Source organism: Culex pipiens, chromosome 2 (genome assembly GCF_016801865.2).
Source record: "Culex pipiens pallens isolate TS chromosome 2, TS_CPP_V2, whole genome shotgun sequence".
NCBI classification, from domain to species: Eukaryota; Metazoa; Arthropoda; class Insecta; order Diptera; family Culicidae; genus Culex; species Culex pipiens.
The window spans coordinates 37151210-37171095 of NC_068938.1; the positions used below are offsets into that span (position 1 = coordinate 37151210).

The 19886-nt window shown below is 35.5% G+C and overlaps 2 non-coding genes across 2 annotated transcripts; both read left to right on the forward strand.

The window, feature by feature from the left end:
- Nucleotides 1–3221: 3221 nt before the first annotated feature.
- On the forward strand, nt 3222–3336 carry Trnay-gua (transfer RNA tyrosine (anticodon GUA)). The gene is made up of 2 exons: nt 3222–3258; nt 3301–3336. It is a non-coding gene; the product is annotated as a tRNA-Tyr (tRNA).
- A 1571-nt stretch (nt 3337–4907) lies between these two features.
- On the forward strand, nt 4908–5024 carry Trnay-gua (transfer RNA tyrosine (anticodon GUA)). The gene is made up of 2 exons: nt 4908–4944; nt 4989–5024. It is a non-coding gene; the product is annotated as a tRNA-Tyr (tRNA).
- Nucleotides 5025–19886: the final 14862 nt, after the last annotated feature.

Below are 19886 nucleotides of genomic sequence, written 5' to 3' on the forward strand. Positions count from 1 at the left end.
CATTTATTTTAGAGTCAGATCCATACAGCGTCAGTGTTTATTTGGTCGAAGTGTACTAATTCATTGGCAGATCTGGTTCTAGTTGTAATGTACGACAAGACTACTGACGGACGTGACAGGACAAGGGCCCAGTTTGGAAGTTTCGACATCAACGATGTGCGGCTGGATCACCCCCCTAAAAAAAAAAAAAAAAAAAACAAAAAAAAAAAATTGGCTTAACATTTGAAAAAGTCGTATGAAAACTTAAAATGGCGTTTTTACCGTGTCTGGACCAAAGAGTCTAGTCTGAACATATTTTTATCAGATTCTTCGGAAAATTTCACATATTAAAAATTTGGCGTATTCGAACCGTACGTTTCCGAGATATGATTTTTGCCTCCCTCACCTTACTGAGGAAAGGCTATAAAATCACTCGAAAAACGAAATTCTTAATTTGACCTCTTAGACCCAACTTCATGTATACATATCGACTCAGAATCAAATTCTGTGGGTGGGATGTTGATCAAAAAAATTGCACTGGATTATCTCGGCACTGGCTGAACCGATTTTGACCGTCTTGGTCTCATTCGATCCGTCTTGGGGTTCCATAGGTCGCTATTGTAAATGATAAAGTTTAGTTAAGTACTTCAAAAGCTATGCTAAAAAAACGATTTTCACCAAAGTCCGGAAGATTGTAAAAAGGGTGGTTTTTGTAAGAAACCCCGTCATGTTATACATTTTTAGAAAGGTATTTAAAAGACCTTTTCAACGAGTTCAAAAGATTGAAGATCTGACAACCCTATCAAAAGTTATAAGCACATAAGTGCCCTGAATTATGAAGATCTGACTACCCAATCTGATGTTATGAATAATGAATCAAGTTGATAGAACACTGAAAGGTTCGCCCTTTTGTATCTATTTTGGATATCATTACCCTCTAAATGTGAGGAAGGCACCAACCATCTAAGGGTGGATTAAGTAACGTTTTGAAAATAAAAACTGAGGTTTTCGACGCGCCATGCGCAAAAACAGAAAAATTACGAAAACTAGAAAAAAAACTCCATTTCACTAAAACTGCGATAACTTTAAAACTTCAGCGATAACCAATACATGTTTGGGTGAAAATTTTGATACCCGAGATGTCTTAGAAGATTAAAAAATACATTTTTCTAAAACGTGGCCTATTACGTGAAAACGGAACAATTTATCAAAATAATTTTGAATTTATTTTCGACTGCAAATTAAATTTTGTACGTAAAATTGATTTTTAAAATTTAGTTTGACTATATTTTTGATTTTTTTCCCAAAATTTAAATTCCTTAAAAAATTTGGTAAAAAAATACCTTTTTTTAATCCTAAAGCTGATAAAAATTTTATTTAATGTTTTTTGTCAACCCCTCAAAGTTGGCCCTGAAATTGATTTAAAATGCATTCCCCTGCGTTTAAAATCATTTTTAGCATGTTTGGGTTGATTTAAACATCCTTTGAATATTTTTTTTTTAATTTCGATGTTTAGTGTCGCAAAAAGTATTTTTTCGTTTTTTCTTACTTTTTTGAAAACTAATGATTGGAAAACAACTGAACTAGTGAAAAATGCATTTTAAAACGCTTTTTGCATACAAATGTTGGGACTGTGGGTTGTTATTTCATTTTTTTTTTTACTTTTTTTGATTATTATGTAAAATTGTCCGGGGAACATGATGGTGATAAAATAAAACAAATAAAATTTAAGGAGTTGGTCAAAACTAAATGTTAATACTTGAATCGTTAAAATATAATATTAGTGGGCATTCAAGGGTTAAAATTTTATTTTTATCGAATTCCTTTTTTTCTATAAAATGCAACCTGTAGAAAGTCTTTTGCTCAAATAGTTGCAAAGTTATGATTAAAAGAAAAAAAGTTTAAAAAAAACCTGAAAAAAGAGGGCGGTGCCAAAAATAGAGGGATGGTCCAATCAGCACCAAACTTGGGATTTCTGTTAACTATCGATAGATGAACGTTCCCTCCAAGTTTGCTCCAAATCGGTGAAGGTCGAGTCCAAAAGTGTACTCAGTTGACCTAGAATAACCCATGTTTAATTTAAGTTTTTTTAATGAAACATCATATTTGAATTTTTATTCAAATACACATAGGGGAAATCTACCCATTTTAATCCTAATAAGCGGTCGTGTTTGAATGATGCTGGATAATCTAGAGTCTCCCTTGAATTTTACTAAAACCAAGTACACCAACGAGTAGAGCAAGTTTTTGTGAACATTTCTGTTTATTTTCACTTTCACTAAAAGTTATTCTATTTCTTTACCAAGCATTTAACAAAAAAAAATTCCCAAGGGTATTCTAATCGAGGCGAATGCATTGGGCCACGCCCATTTTTCTAATATCGGCTTAGTTCTTTTTTCTTCCAACACTCTGTCGAGTGTTGCCATTTGCGCTGACAGTTCAAACGAACACTCACGAAAAGTGGCATTTATAGGGAAAGTTTCCTGGCATCGCTGGCTGTGCTGCTGGTGGTGTTGACGGCCAGCCTTTGTTCTTTTTTGCCTTCGTCTCTCGCCCGGTTTTCTTCAGCCTTCGTTTGGAATGCAAAGTGAAAATTGAAACGTCAAACGACTTGGCGCGTTTGTTTTTTTGATGGCGCTTGCTAATTTATTACATTTTTCGGGATTATTCTTCAAGTGAGTGCCTTACTAATGATCAAAAGAACATGTTGCCGGTAGTTGGAAGCCATTTCATATCTTAAGCGCCGTGAAAAAGTAAGCGAAAGTGAAAAGTTAATTTTGGCGATATTCATTAAGCGTTTGAGGGATTCTCGTGTGTGTCACTGTGTGTGCCAACAAAATGATGAGAAGTGGTCTCGCAAAATACAAATTATGATCAAAAGTGCATTAAATGTGATCTTTTTGGCCAGTAAGTGGCATACATTTGCGTGCTTACTCGAGGCGGTGCTGTTGCTGGTAAGTTTATAGCCCAAATAGTATTTTTGGAGCTTTAATCGAGCATCAAACTCTCCATATGACGAAGATAGGTGTTTGATTGGAAAGGGTAGATTTCCCCTACATAATCACTTGAAAAGCGTTTACAAAATTAGTGTAACATAATGGTTTGCATCATTTGAAGCCAAATGTGGTATAATTCCAAAACGTTGTAACGCGTTGTTCTCCTGTAGTCAATTGAAGGCTTCATATTGACAAGACAAGAGCGTCTTGTTCACGTACGAATTGCACAAACAAAAATACATCGCCCCTTCGATAGCTCAGTTGGTAGAGCGGTGGACTGTAGATGAAATCATTGTTCAAGCTATAATTTGAACAGCTCGCAGTAATCCATAGGTCGCTGGTTCAAATCCGGCTCGAAGGAGTTCTATCTATTTTGGCTTCCCCTACTCTTTTGTCTCAAACACCTTTTCGATGTTCAAGCTCAGAAGCAATTTAGGGTTCGTTAACCGACCGCATGTGTGTCTGTGTGTGTACGTTAGGGAAAATATCAATATAATCACTATTGGTTTCTCTAAACATTTGGTGAGTTTTTTTTAAGGACGCAAACACCACGCTTCCGACCAACGAAAGTCCTTCCGCGCCACACGTTGTGTCGGGCATCAGAACTTCGTGTCCACACGCAGCACTTCCTCGCACAGTACGCCTACCGTAGTGCAAAACCATGACGATGACGACGACACGCGGTGCAACCCTTCGCGTATTTAGTGGGCGAAGTTTAGTTTTTAGTTGGACTAGTGAAAAGGGCTTTATTATTAACCCTGTCATTAGTGTTTTTTTCAGAATTGACCAACAAAAAAAAATCTGCTTTTGTTTTGTAAAAAAATAGTTTGTTATGAATAGTTTCTTACTAAACTGAAATAACAGTGCCAACAATAGGGCACCTTCCCCTCCCGCTGTACTGGCCGAGGAAAATAGCATGTTTTCCTTCTGCTCTGTCTGTTGCTGCTACTCGCCAAGAGAAGAGTTTTCCGACCCGAGCGAGGCGGAAAAGCGCTGCTCAACAGAATTTACGATTAAAACAAAAATTTGAATCGTCCCCTCGGCACAGTCAGCTTGTGACTCGCGAACGTGCCGAACGTCGTGTTCGCCCTCAAAGCTCTCAAGAACTGCTTCGGTTTCGAGTGTCGTTTGGAAAGTGACTTCTTTTTTTTTGCTTCTGTGAAAGTGATCATGTGAACCTTTAAGGATTTTGCAGATGAAGAAAATGCAATAAAGTGGGAATTTAAACTGATTTCATCTGTAGCAAAAACGGTGAAAATTTTGTAGAAGAGAAGAAAGTGGAATTTTTAGTGAACAGTTTTAGTGAAAGAAATCTTCAACACTGCCAAAAAAATAACTGCAAACTTATGTAGCAAGTGATTGTTGTTTGTCATTTTAAGTCCAGTTAAACTGTTATTGTAATCTTGGTTTGTGAATAAGTTCAAAAGTTTGAAGAGTGAAAATTAAACATAGAAAGTACGCTGCAAAATTTAATTCTGAAAAATGGCCTGTCACGCTAATTTTTCTTGCGTCTGCACCTATGTAAGTAAATTAATTTAATTAGTCATATAAAATTGACAACATTGAAATTGCAGTAGTGAAAATTTGCCTTAAACATTTTAAATTTAAATAAATCCATTTACTTACAGAGTACTTAAAATATACCTAACAAAAACATATAGATTTTTCCCACCAAAAAAGTAATTCAACTCCTTCGAGCCGGATTTGAACCAGCGACCTATGGATTATTATTGAAAGTTGTACAAATCATGTTTGTACCAACTGAGCTATCGAAGGTACACTCACTTAGTGAATTGAGTGCGTTCCCCAACTGCTGCCAAGTTGATCCAAGGAAAGCAGTGATTGTACAGTTGAGTGTTTTCGGCCTGATCTTGACCAAACAAGGACGCACGGTTCACGTACGCGAACGCATTGCCAAAATTGCATCGCACACCTTCGATAGCTCAGTTGGTAGAGCGGTGGACTGTAGATGAAACAATTGTTCAAACACGATTTGTACAATTGTCGATAGTTATCCATAGGTCGCTGGTTCAAATCCGGCTCGAAGGATTGTTTTAAGATTTTTTTATTGTTATGGCTGTTTGATTATCTACTTAAACAAAAAATCCAGGAATAGTTTTTTTTTGCATTTATAACTTTTGTTAATTGATAAATGATTGTATTTTTTTATAATTCATTGGGTTGAATAAACACTAAACTGATTTACTATACTTCGCTAATACTCATTGGTTTATTCAATGTTTGAAAACCAATTTATTCTACGGATAAATTTTTTAATTGAAAGAGGGAAAACGGGTTCTAATTTGTTAGACTTTCCAACGTCAAAGTACAAGTTCTTTGCCACCAAATTTATGAAGAAAATGCAAAGACCTAAAATCATGTTAACAGTATAAAATTATAAAAACAGTAAGATTTTTTGGGTTTCAGCAAATTCTCGAATTGTTAATATGAAAAGTAACACTTATTTTGGACATTTTCAAAAGAAAGGCTAGATTTTAATATTTCGAAATAATTTGTATTAAAAAGAGCAGCAAATTTCACAAAACTTTCACAATTTATCATTAAAAATTTAATTTGAATTGAATAGTTTCCGACCTCCGAGATATCGTGAGTTTTAAAAACAGGGTTTATTAGGTGACACCACTAGCGTGCCCAGATCCTCAAGGAAGGTGGGGCAACAATATGAGCGTTTTGAAAATTTCGTCGTTTATGGACACCCCCTTGGCAATTTTAAAACAAATTTCTGAGGATGGTGAGGCAACTGCCCCATGTTGCCCCACCCTGTGCACGCTAGTGGGTGACTCTGAGAATACGTAATTTTACACAAAATTTGAACTTTAAGAGGCTGTAACTCATCAACCAGCAGTCCAATCAACAAAAAAATGTTGGAAATTTTCTCAGCCTTTCGAAAAGAATTTTGTAAAATTTTATATTTAAAAAAAAATACCTAAAAATGCTTATAATTTGAGAACAATGCACCTTTTCAAAAAATGCGTTAAGTCATTAGAGACTGTAAATTTGATTTTGCATTTCAAAATGATTTTGAAATTTAGTTTGACAATATTTTAGATTTTTTTTTAAAAACAACATTTTGTATTCATAAAATTCGAAGATGTGCCAAATTTTGCACCATCTCAAACTCTAGCGCAAAAGAAGTATTTTTTTAGTCCCCTAAAACTTATCAGAAAATTTCCAAAATAAAAAAAATACTAAAAATTGCTTCTTTTGACAATAGATGGCCAAAAATATAAAAAAAAAGATCTGCGAAAAAAAATTGAGAATTACTCATGAGTTTTCAAACGTATTTTTTCGGAAGTTCAATAAATTTAGCATTAGGTTGACCCTTTGGACGTTTGACTGGGGGAGTTTTTTAGTCCTCTAAAACTTATCCTAAAATTTCCAAAATTTAAAAAATACTAAAAATTGCTTCTTTTGACAATGAATGGACAAAAAAACGATTTGCGAAAAAAAAAATTAGAATTCCTCATTAGTTTTCAAACGTATTTTTTTCGGAAGTTCAGCAAATTTCGCATAAGATTGGCCCTTTGGAGGTTTGTTGTGACTCTTTTATTGCTTTTATTAATGTGGAGATTTTGTTTCAAATATTGAATATAAAGAATCGCATTGAAAATGTTACAATTTTTTAGTGGCCTACTGCGTAATATTTACCGCAGAGATGATTCGTTGAATGGGATTGAGCTTGAGCACGGGGTGCTCAAACAACAAGACGGTTTTAAATCAACAGAGGAGAAAGAAGGGTCATTAAAAACACTTTTTTGAGCAAAAACACGTTTCAGACTAGTTTTGACGACGCTGTATCTTTTGACAAGAGCAAGATAGCACCTTACTTTCTTCGGGAAAGTTCTAAAGGATTTACACAATTTTAACGCTATTGTAATGATTTTAAAATTCAATTCCAAATTACAGAAATAAAAATCCAAAAAAACAGGGTTTTCCATACAAATTTCTTTAAAAAAATAGGTTTTGTCTGATTTGACTTGATAATTTAAAAAATCATATAACGACAAGCCATTCTAATGTACAGTACAATATTTGGTTGAGTAGACATTTCTCTATTTGTGTTACTTTTAATAACCTTTAAACTAGATTTTTCGGATAAAAGGACTGTAAAAATTTCAAGAAATACTAAACAAAGACCGATGCATTAAGTTACGTTTTTCACTTAATTTTAGGATTTTTGAAATTATAGGGGCGAAAAAATAAAAAGTTAAAAAAATTAAATTGCAGGCCACGGTGTCAACACTTACACCTGTCCAGTTGTTTTGCAATCATTAATTTCCAAAATTTCTCAGTATTGACGAATGTAATTTGTAATTTCATAAAAGTTCAAAATATTTTTAAACAAGCCCAAACATGCTAAATATGATTATCAATGCAGAAAAAGGCATTTTAGATTGTTCTCAGTTGATTAGACTTCTATTTCCATTGAAATTTTGATGTTTTTTGAAAAAAAAATGGTTTTGTCCCCTTATTTTTCGGACCAATTTTGAAGGGGGGGATGACATAAACTTTGAAAAATATTTGCAACGGCCTTATTGGGACAAAATCATTAAAATAAATACAGTGATAACCTTTATCAATGCAAAAAAAAAACTATCACCAAGCAAATATTAGTGCACCGGTTGATGTGGGGACATGGAGGACATAAAATTTTGTCACCCTTGATCCACTTCCAGAGTGCTGAAAACATACAACTTGCTCACCGGCTGCAACCTGGCCTACCCCACCAGCTATCGGTTGGCTCTCGGCTCCCCCGGAAAGTGGAGAACACTTTGGGTGTGTCCTTTTCACGGCTGCCAGGAAAAACTTCATCAAGACAAAGTTCGGTGACAGTCTACTGTTGATGAGGTGGCCGGAATCATAAATCAAGTTGACACGCGATTTTTTGTTTCATTTTGGTGGGTTTTGCTGTAATAAAGAGCGCTTTCCAGACATTAGTCACTATGTGGCATGCCAGTTGCACACCAGACTATATGGGGATTAAGTGTGTTGAAAGTGTCATTAGAACTCATAACTCACACAACCAGCCTTGGCAACATAGTATATGGTATCGATAGCATAGAAACGACGGGCACACAATGTTGGCGAAGGTGAGTCCTTCCAAAAGTGCCTGCCACTGTGCTTGAACTGCCACTATGGAAATGATACATGAACACAAAATAAACAAGAACACTCGATTTGTGCCTACCTTCCGCTTCCCCTCCCAGCTGCAAGAGGTGGTACAAATTCATGGTCCCTGCCCCATACTCCCGAAAGTCAATGAACTGTTGTACCAGGTTGCACCCTCTACCAAAAAAAGAAAAAAACGTTTACGTGCTACATTTTGCTGGAGTTTGATTGACGGAACCGCAACTTCTCGCAATTTGTGCAACGCTCACCCCCCGCCCCATTCCAAGTCAAGTATATTTTTACACCTTTATCAGCGTTTATTTTCGGTGTGGTGGTAACCCAAAAATACACTTTAGACGTCGAAAATATATACATCGGTGACCTACAAAAGTAACAGTTGAGGCTTTTGATTGGTGTGACGTTTCTCGGGAGGAGGCTCGATTTCAACGTTCATTGCTCCAAAGTTGCAACAACAACAACAACGACGAAACTAGGGCAGCAAACTCCGATGTGCTCTGGGAAGGATTGCATTCTTCGAGTTGAGTGTTGAGCACTTTTAATTAAAAATTTCTGACAGGCAAATTTCGGCTTCGTCTAGACAAGTTGCTTGGAATCGCGTTCGAGTGCTCTTTCAGCAGCACTCGCAGAACATAAAGTCGGCAACCTCAGTCCGTTATCCTTTACCTAACCGGAAACTAAAGTTTTCGCTAGGCTGCAGAGTACTTGTCTAACACAGGGTAATCAAGGTGCAAGCCTTTTCGTGACTTTCAAATCCTTGCTCTTTCTTGACTATTAGGGAAAACTTGAAAAAAAGGTTCAAACATGTCTCACTACTTTTTAAGACAACTTTAATATTCTGAAAACTTTCAAACTTTGCTTCAAATACTTAAAAGAGGCATACTTGAAACACTTATTTTATAGAGCGGGTTCGATCTACTGCCCAATTTATTTCATTTTTTTATTTTTCCCGTGTTTAGGAGGTAATTTTGAGCAACTTTTGTTCTACGAAAAACTTGACTTCTCTTGTTTTATATTTTTCTTGTTTTATTTTTAGTATTTAAATTTGCTTTTATCTTGTTCAGTTTATGTATGTTTTAAGTAGTATTTGGCATATTCTACCGCCTCCTATCATAAAAATTTGCCTGTTTAATTTTTTTATGTTTTTACAGTCACTTTTTCATTTTTTTGCTTGTTTTTCACATTTTGTGCTATAAAATGGCACCATTATCATTTAACTTGTAACAAAATGCGTAGAGGCAAAGTCACATAAAACAAGTAAAACTTCCAACCCATAAATTTTCTAAAATTTTAAGAGTTCTTCTTTCCAATGCTTTTTTAAATCAAAAATTGTTTGAAAAATGGATTTTTGGCGATTTTTTAAATCGAAGCCCGTTTAAAGGCGGGGTTGGGTTGTAGAGGGTTAATTTGACTAAATTATTGTTTTTTTAAGTAGAAATCAAAACTGTACCGAAATTGGTCTGCAAATTCCTTCCTTAAATATATTCTATTCAAGGGTCCTGATTTTCGGCTCAAGATCAAAAAATCATTCAATCATCAACGAACGAATATTTGCCAACTGAAGCGCGCAATCATTCACGAGCGAACACGAACCGTTAGCTGCCAGCGCCTTGGCCAATCGCTTCACACAGCAAAACAAATAGGGCAAATATACCCTTTCTAATCAAACACCTATCTTCGTCATATGGAGAGTTTGATGCTAGATTAAAGCTCCAAAAATATTATTTAGGCTATAAACTTACCAGCAACAGCACCGCCTATAGTAAGCACGCAAATTTACTTACTGGCCAAAAAGATCAAATTTAATGCATTTTTGGTCATAATTTCTATTTTGCGAGACCATTTCTCATCATTTTGGTGGCACACACATCCACACGCAAGATGAAAGGTTAACTGCTTAACGATAGTCGCCATCAATATCTTTTCACTTGCGCTAACGATTTCAAAGCGCTTAAGATATAAAATTGCTTCCAACTACCGGCAACATGTTCTTTTGCACATTAGTTAGTCACTCACTTGAAAAATAATCCCGAAACATGTAAATAATTAGCAAGCACCATCAAAAAAACAAACGCGCCAAGTCGTTTGACGTTTCAATTTTGAATACCCATTCCAATCGAAGGCTGAAGAAAACCGAGCGAGGAGCGAAGGCAAATAAAGAACAAAGGGTGGCCACCAACACCACCAACATGCTGGTGCAGCGCCTGTTGGAGTGAGCAAGTGCTGCCAGGAAACTTTCGCTATAAATGCTACTTTTCGTGAGTGTTCGCTTAAAATTTCATCAATTTTGGCAGCACTAAGCAGACCCAAAAGAGCGCTGGAAGAAAAAAAGAACTAAGCTGAAAATAGAAAAATGGGCGTGGCCCAATGCACTCGACTGATTAGAATGCATTTTTGAAATATTTTTTTTAAATGCTTGTAAAAGGAATAGCATAACTTTTAATAAAAGTGAAAATTAACAGAAATGTTCACAAAAAGTTGCTCTACTCGTTGGTGTACTTGGTTTTAATAAATTTCAAGGAACAATCCAGATTATCCAGCATCATTCAAACACGACCGCTTATTAGGCTTAAAATGGGCATATTTCCCCTACTTTGTGAATTTCTTTGCCTACTTCGTCCGTCGACCCAACGAATATGTTCAGAGAGGAGAGAATCTAGCAAAATACCAGCGAGGCGCTCATCTGACCTGCTCTACCACAGTTTGCCTTCGATTTGTATTTGGCATGTTTGAAACTGCTGTTAAATGTGTCTTTAAACGTTGTGTTATCAACAAAGTTGCAAAACATTTTTGATTTTTTTTTTTTTTTTTTTTTGTAAACAATAACTATCACTTTTAAGCCCAAACTTCCCTACAATTTCCGTCTACCGCCTTTCGGCGATCGATTCCAAAGCAAATTAAATCCTGTCTAATGACCTAGTTAAAACAGTACCGCCTGATTGGCTCGTTGATAATAAACACTGCCACATTTTATTATTTAGACCTTTCTTTGTTTCGACGTTGATTAGCGCATTTTAGTGGGAGTTCAATGACATGACCACTTCTCGGCGATGGCGTTGAGTTCATTTTTGTTTTGAAACAAAACAGAAATCTGAAGCTTCGCGTGTAGTTGCGCTGCTGTCAGACGTCCAAAATCTAATAACTTTCCATCATGAAGTCGCTTCCACACGCAACTCCTCCGAAAGCTCTACTTAGAGTGACGTAACGCAGCTAAAAAGGATTATACGCTGCTGATTAGCGTCAAACGAGGAAGCATTTTTTCCAGGTTGATGTGCTTTTTGAACACATTTTCCCTTAAGCTCATTTGCATGCGGAACAGCCATATGCGCGGCCTGGGAAATTGGATATCCAACCCTTACCCAACAACATGAACGTACAGAGTGTGTAAACACACCAGGTCGTTTATAATAGCTGCCCTAACTTTGTGTCAAGCTCCTCGCATAATGTTAGCTTTAGGGTGATATTATCTTTTTAAAAGTTGGATACTAAATATTTTTTTGAATTCAATGCAAATCGAATATTTTACAAATATTTTGAAAAAAAATAATATATTAGTTAATCACACGCAAGTTCCGCTTCACCACCCTAAGCAGCTTATTCCAGACCATGCTCACCCAACCCCCGCAGGTTGACTGGTTGAATGTTTTGACGTGTTTTGCCTCTCTGGGTATATTCTTCGTTGGAAATCCTTATAACTTCCTGCCAAGGACGACCCTGGATGTTAATGCCACTTAGGCAAAGAAGAGGGAAAACGAGCATCTACTTAACATACTTTGCCCAAGTACGCCGCCGCCGCCACTATCATACCTGTCGTTGTTGTTTATTCCAGCAATTTACTCTACCTTTGATCAGGTCTCGTGCGATTCATGGGCTTGAAGGAAAAACTGACGAGCTACCCTCAGAGACGAAAGGTGCTTGAAGCTTTTCTTCGTGTGCTGTCAGAGACAGAGAGAGAAAACGGCGAACTTTTACGAACCATAGGAAAATATGGTTCGGAGCGTTTCGCGACGAAGAGAAAAGTCGCGTTAGGGAAAACGCACACACACAGTTTTGTTCGTGCAAATTGTCCCCCAAAGAGAAGAGTTCTTTGCAGGCGATTCTTTACGGTGACTGCCGATTAGGAACGAATAAAAGTGGCACTGCATTAAAATGGTGTAATTTTGACGATTTTTTTCACTAAATTACTTAAAACTATTGAATTTATTGCAAAAAATTGTGAACAAGTTTTGAATCTTTTACCTAAGGGTGCCCAAAAGCGAGACCTTTTGCTCCCCCAAAATGTTGGCACTTACCATTGGCGAGATAGGCTGCCAACCCAAAAAAGTTCTTGGTAAATAAAAAAAAATCATTTTTAGATGAAAAATCTAATTTGTAATTGAAAATAACGTTATTTTAATTTAATTTATTTTTTATTATTTACTCATCTATCTCTATTATCATTTTTTTTCTTTTTGATAAAAAGGATCGGTTTCAAGTTATAACATCCCAAGTTTATATTTTTCGAAAAATATTCAGTTTTTTTCTATTTAAATATATTTCATGAAGGAGATGCATTTTTTTGTTTTTATGATCAAGTGACCTTTGGAAAGGGCTAAAACGCTTATTTTGGACATTTAAAAATGTTGTATGTAGAAAAAAGAAGACAATTAAAAAACTTATAATGTTTACATTGAAAATTATACCAATAGTTTCCGAGATATCTGAGATTTTAAAATTTTGTTTGACAATATTTCAGAATTTCCTGAGCCAAATCGATAAGAAAATCCTTTTCAAAATAATGACTAACCCGCAAAATGGGATGGAGGACAAAATTTCATCTCAATGGAAAACATAGAACATTAAAAATCTCGTAAAAACTACATATTTCTAAAGCAGGGCTGCCCAACCTCCGGCCCGCATAGCCATTTTATCCGGCACGCAACATCTTTTGATTTTTTCCAATGGCTTGTCTTTTTTAAGTTCAAAAAATGTTTAAGTTCAATTGTTTAAACTTTAAAATAAAAAAATAAGTAGAAATTACACCTGAAAACTTTTTTTTTATTTCGTAAAAATGTGAAATATATTTGAAAACTTGGATTGTTGGCTAGTTTTTGTTGCGTATTTTTCAAATTGAAGGATATCTTTTTCAAGGATGAATAAAAATTGTATTTTGAAAGAATGGGTGAGCATGCTTGTAATAGAAAAAAATAGAATAAATTTTAAGGGATAAAATTTAGCTTGAAAAAGGTTTAAAGTTTAAAGCTATTTCATCAATCTTAAAATGAAGATCGCTGCAAATATTTAAAAAAATTAAAATCTTTCTGAAGAAATCAGGGAGCAATAAAGTATTTTTCATATTTAACATTAAAAAAATAAGAATAATAAATTGAAAACTTTATACATTTTTCTACATTGCACAGTGGGCCAAATCGGACCCAAAATCGTACTTAATTAAACACGGCTGGTTTCCATGTATGAAAACTAATGTGTCTTATGTAAAAAAAATCCGGGAAATCGATTGGTGATCCACTACGCGAAACGGCAAAGGGTCAATTTTGCCCCAATTGGGTCCTAAAATGAAGCTTAGATTGCTGATATTATTGTTTACAGCGATAAAGCTTATTTTTCTGAGTACAATGACCCTTTGTACGACCACAAAGAGTTTAAAATGAATTTTTAACCTCGCGGTCCTTCTTGACAGAAAAGTTCCTACTTGACAGCTCGTTCCAAGGGGACCATAGTTGATCCATCGAAAAAATGTTGTCTTGTCATTTTTTTTGCATTAAGGGTGCACAGCAACGAAGGAAGTTGTTGTCTTATTTTTCCAAAATTGTCAAACTTACGGACCCAATCCTGCAACAACGGGATTGTAAAATAAGTCAAACTTTGTTGTAAATTACTTTATGGACAGTACTTTAGGGGATGAATGAAAAATCATATCGATAGTTCCCGTAGTTTTTAAGATACTAAAATGTCTGTAACAAAAATCTGGGTGCAGAAGCTCTGGTTGATGTGCACCGTTAAAATGAAAAAAAAAGTGATCAGAAATGGTTTTTTATCGTGTTTTTTACCGTTGTACATAAAAATTGACATAGGGCTTTAGTACCCAATTCCCAATGTTTCAACATTTTTTTCTTAAAAATCGCTCTGTATTTAGAAAGGAGGCTTTATGCGGCCATCCAAAATGCACTTAACTTATGTGAAAATGTCCCAGGAATTCAGTAAAAATAACCACTTGCATCGCAAAAATCATCTAGGGTCCATTTAATCCAAATTTTGCCATAAAGAATTTTTGGACGTTTTCAAATGTTAGGTAAGATTAAAAAAAAATAAAATATTTTTATCGGAAAGATCAGACAATTTTACATAAGAATGACTATATCTCGGGTGAGTTTTCAAAAAGCCGTAAAAGCCCAAGAGGGAGCTGTGTGCTATCCCTCGCCATGTCCAGACTAAAATCCATGCTAGAGCTCTCAGACCAAAAAGCAAAAAATAAACAATCTTGGTTTTGGACATAGGTACTCACAAATCGTCCCGCTCGTGTGGATCAATCGGACCGCGCACTGGACTCACAATCCAGAGGTTGCTGGTTCGAATCCCGCGGCGGGCGCTCTAAAATTCTAAGTGTAAATATGGGTATCCGGCGCCGTCGCTCCGTGCCGTACTCAAACATTTAGGAGCCCAGGGCGGCGAAGTCCTTGTAGTTAAAAGTAAGACACTAGTGGTTGGTACTAGCAATGGTGGCAGACAGCTATAAAGTCAACTTCATTCACTCACAAATCTAGCTAAGACAATTTAAAAAAAAAAAATTGTATTTCATTTAAACATTCTTTTCACGACGGGAAATTATTGAATATTTCGGCGTCGTGAACACAAACATTTAAATTAAGCAGTTTAGAGCCTTACTCGTCCAATTTAATTTTTGATCGCGTTTTTGGTGTCCACCTAAACAATTTTGAAATTAGTTATGCGGATTTATGATTCCTCACGTTTCATCATTCCCTTTTAAGAGCCACCATGACCTCCGACATTAATATTCGTTTTTCTTCAAATTGAAACAATATTTCATTTGTTTTTAGTTTAGGGCACTTGAAAGACGTGTAGATGAACAATCTCAATCATTTTTTAAATTGATTTTTTGTGAGTATGTCGAATGCCGATACAATAAGGGCTTTGTTTACTAATCTTACGTCCTTTTGAGAACTAATCCGAGACATACACTTGATAGTTTGTCACATTTACGATGATCAAGAAGCCTCAAGTTTAAAAAATTGATAATATTTCAGGACAGTGTTGCCAGCGTTTGAAATTTAATGGTTATTGTAAAGGCATTTCAAAATCTTCTCCGGAAAAAATATTAAATAAATTCAAATTTCCCACACCGTGCCAAACTGTCCCTTTCAGCTTCGCCAACTTATCCTTGCCCTGCTTTGCGGAGGCTCCTTCATTCATTGAGAAGACGACGACGAAAATTAAAAAAGCTCTTTCACAGGACTCGTGAGCAACGGTTGAGAGTGCCATTATAGATGATGGCGGCGACGATGGTGTGTGTGCTCTCTTTCATTGTCGTCGTCGGCGTTGATGAACGAACGTGCACTTTGTGCCACGGACAACAAACGAAAATTTTCTGTGACTGTGTGCAGTTGAGCAGTTATGACTATTTTGCAGTGAATTGTGATATTTTTGCTTGGATGGACGCCTTCGTTTTGTTGTTGAAATTAGTGTGAGGAAATTTTGCTAAAGTGCTCCCTTGTTTGTGCGATATTTGGAGTGAGTAATTCCACAGAAATGTGAATTCGTCCTAAATTAAACTTTCTTAACGAGGGTGTAGGAAAATTTTGGATTAATTTCCAGTGCCAAAAATAGACGCATAAAATAAAAGGAACGAAAAACCTAAAATATTCCAATTACACCTGACATAATTCGCCTGCCAATTAGCAGCCACTCAGAAAGAGCTTGGCTGGGGAAAATTAGTCATCGGATTATTGACGCTGTTACAGGTGAAAATCTGGCTGGTGACAGCACGCGAGTGGGTGGGTGGCCATTACAAGCAAATTCGGGGAAAATTTGTCACCCGCTGATGATGTGAAGGGAAATGGAAAATGTCTCACAAGACGTGACTTTTTTTTACTTCTGCAATTTCGCTCTGTTTTTCGCGACGACCCTCAAGAACGTTCTCTCGAATAGTGTTTCATTGTGTGCGCGTGCAAAATCTCTCAATGTGCTGGTAAAGTGAAGGTGGATGAACAACAACAATACATAAAACCAGCATGGCGACAAACATAAAAAAAAGATACGCGCGAATTTCGTTGTCACGATCTTGACACGAACGAAACGTGGGTTCTAGGTGTGACGTCTGATGGCGAGATAAGATTGTATTTGTATGTTTACAATGTTTGACGGGGGAAAATTTGGCGCGATTGCGACATGTGCTTTGAGGAGGGCTTCCGTAAAGTGGTGGGAATCCAATTTGTGAAGCGATAATGTATATTATTAGAAGGGAAATGGGTCTGTTTATGTTGTAATTAAATTATTTAGTTATTTTGTGTCCAATTGTTCAAAATTTGCCGATTTAAGTACTTTTTCTGTAGATTTGTTATGTTTTACAATTTTTATCGTTCGAAATTTTCTTTTTTTTGTTGTATATGATTTTTTTTCTATTTTCTCATACTTTTGTTCTATTTGAATGAACGATAGAAAATTAATGATATTTGTAAATTCCATTGAATTTTTCATTAATTATTTTTTCATGTCCTGGCAAGCAACGAAACGGCCTTCTTTTTTAACACAACAGGAGTTCAGAAAAAATCATCTTGAACGATTTGATGCTCCCACCAGCTTGCTTGGTTGCATATGCGTATGCGGACGAATCTGTTTATACTCTTGGACAAAGTTGTTCCCTGGAACACGGACTAGGGCATAAAGTTTTTGAAAATTCAAAAAAAAAATCTTTTACTAATTTTTATTAGATCTAAAAATTGTTGTGAGATTCAAAAATAACAATTACATAAACAATATTTGAAGGGTTTATTTAAACTAAAAATACTTGATGTCTTTTAACCGACCTGTACTTTAGAAAAAAAAAATGAGAAGTTGCAAAGTTCTGAATACTTTAGAATCGATTGAAAAAGTAATTCAGTGGACATTTCTATTTTTAATTATTTTTTATTGCGCTCTGTTTTTTTGGGAAAAATAATAATAGAAGTACGAATACTAATTCTTTTTGCCTTCTTCCTTTGCTTATAATCTTAAATAAGTCTCCAAGATATACCTTTAGATACAACAAAAAGGGTGATTATTTACACAATTTGAAAGCTCCGATAAATAGCTCGTCTGAACTTTCGAGTTCTGCGTCCCTATTTTAAATAAATTAAAAAAGTTAAATGTCTATTAAAATACAAAAAGCATTTTTCAACATTTCATCACCGCCTTTGGAAATTTCAGTCTATGAAAATTTATGCTCGATAATCAAAATTAAGCCAAAGAAAAAATAATGTGATTTGATTATCCAAAGAGGAACTTTCCTTGGCGTTCGGAAAATCGAGTATTTTGCTTGAAATTCAAATTTATTTATTTTTTCAAAGAATTAAAAATGGGCGGCATTTTTGCAATGCTTCACAAAAACATAAAAATACAGATTTTGGGAATAATTTTTTTGTGTTGTTTTATTTAATTAGTCAACACTGTGAAGAAACCAAATCGGTCAGAAAATTCCTTCACGAGCTATAGATTTTCAAAATATTGGCATAGCATTTTTTTATAGAAAAAAAATATGGAGAGGAAAACTTTTATGCAAAATTGCTTCTTTTTCCGATGGAAGAATCCGTTCAAAAAATAAATCAAGTATTCTTAAAATTTGGTCAAAAGTTTTAAATTCACAATTTGATTTGATTTGATTTGATTTGATTTGATTTGATTTGATTTGATTTGATTTGATTTGATTTGATTTGATTTGATTTGATTTTTTTCAGAATTTAAAAAAAGTCCGTGAAAAAGTCGGCATTATATATAAAAAAAAATATCCTCAAAAGAGAATTGAAAATTATTCAAATATGAGCTCATACCAACCCTCTTTTTTACCGATTTACCAAAAATACAAAACAAATAAAATCAGGATGTCAAAAAGGTCTCTAGTATCGTGGAAAAAGTGGTTAGAATCCAATTTGTGAAGCAAAAATGTATATTATTAGAAGGGAAATGGGTCAAGATGTCAAAAAGGTCTCTAGTATCGTGGAAATATAAATATCAGATAATTGATGTTTTGGTTGGATAATCGAGTTTAAAAAAATCACTAAACATGGCTTTTTATTTTTTTTTATTGACTTTTAAAATTTAACTTAAAGTGAAAAATCATGTTTTCATTCTAAATAAACAACAAGCAACATCTTCTCTCACGGCGAAATATTCCACAACTCATCTATAAATCACTTTTCGCTGGCATTTCCACAAAAACATTCCTCCTACGCACCACACTTCAAATATTTATTAAGAAAAATAAAAACACCGTCCAAAGAGGTGCTGGTGCCCCTGAAAAACACGTTCGCTTAGTCACATTTTCCATGCCGCCGAGACGAGACGCGGTGGAAAATCTGACGAAGAAGAAAATAAAAACTCATTCTCGATTGATGTGTCGCAAATACCTTCCTCCTCCCCAGTTGTCGAAATAACCGGTAACGCGGAACATTCCTGGCTGGCCACGGACGGACGCGTGGAGATATTTTTAGTCCTAATGGCCACTGCTGGCTGACTGGTTATTTTGTTACCAGGCCCCAAAGTGTAGTGGGGGGGAAGGAAAAGATCGAATTTCGCCCAGCAATTTTGAAAAGTGGCGGGACCTTGACTCCTCGTGACACGGTCTGCGCACGTGGCTAGAAACTTTTGAGCCGCACTGTGAACGCGTGGAGTTGAAGTGATACGGGAAACGTGTTTGATAACAGGTCTAGCTTTAACACACACCACAAAGACGAATGTCAGTTTATCAAACCTTTGTTATACACATACGCTATCACTTCTAGAATAAGATTTGAAAATGACGAAGGAAAATATCACAATATTTTTTTTTATTCGGTCATCCCACTTTGTCATTAAAATCAATAAAGAGTTAGAAATTTGAATCTTCAAAAATTTGATTACAATTTCATCGATTGATGAGCCACGATTATTTTGGCTGTTAAACTCAATGATTTCAAAATGTTGCCCCATCGTTATCACCAACACGTCGAAGGCACATGGGAGCGAGAATCGCTTGTTGACTCTTCTCAACAATAATAACATGTTGTGTCCGATTCACTCTTTCTCTCTCTTTCGATGTGAGAAAGTCGCGCTTTTGTTGTTGTTCAATCGAAATCTCGCCACTATCGCAAGCATACGAACATTTTCATTCAGTAGTTGTACAATGGATTGGGTTTTTTATTGTTGTATATGTTTCTCATCAGACGCTCTCACCAAGTCTCATGAGCACCATACGTGTAGGTTTGAATCGAGTGCGGTTGTTGCCATCGCAGGATTCTTGATTCAGTTAACTGTGGGCTGAGGTTCTAATTGGAACGAATTTTAAAAAAATGCGTAAAAAATTGTTTGAATACTTATTTTATAATCGAATACGAAATTATTTTAAGATTATTTTCAATCATTTAAACCTTCATTCTGAAATGGATGCTTTAACATCTTCAGCCATCATTCAAAAAATGTAAGATTTTATGAAAACATTTTTTTTTTGCGAAAAAAACACTTTTTGTGGTACTGTGAGGTACTGTGCACCGACAATTCTCAAAAAATTTAGAG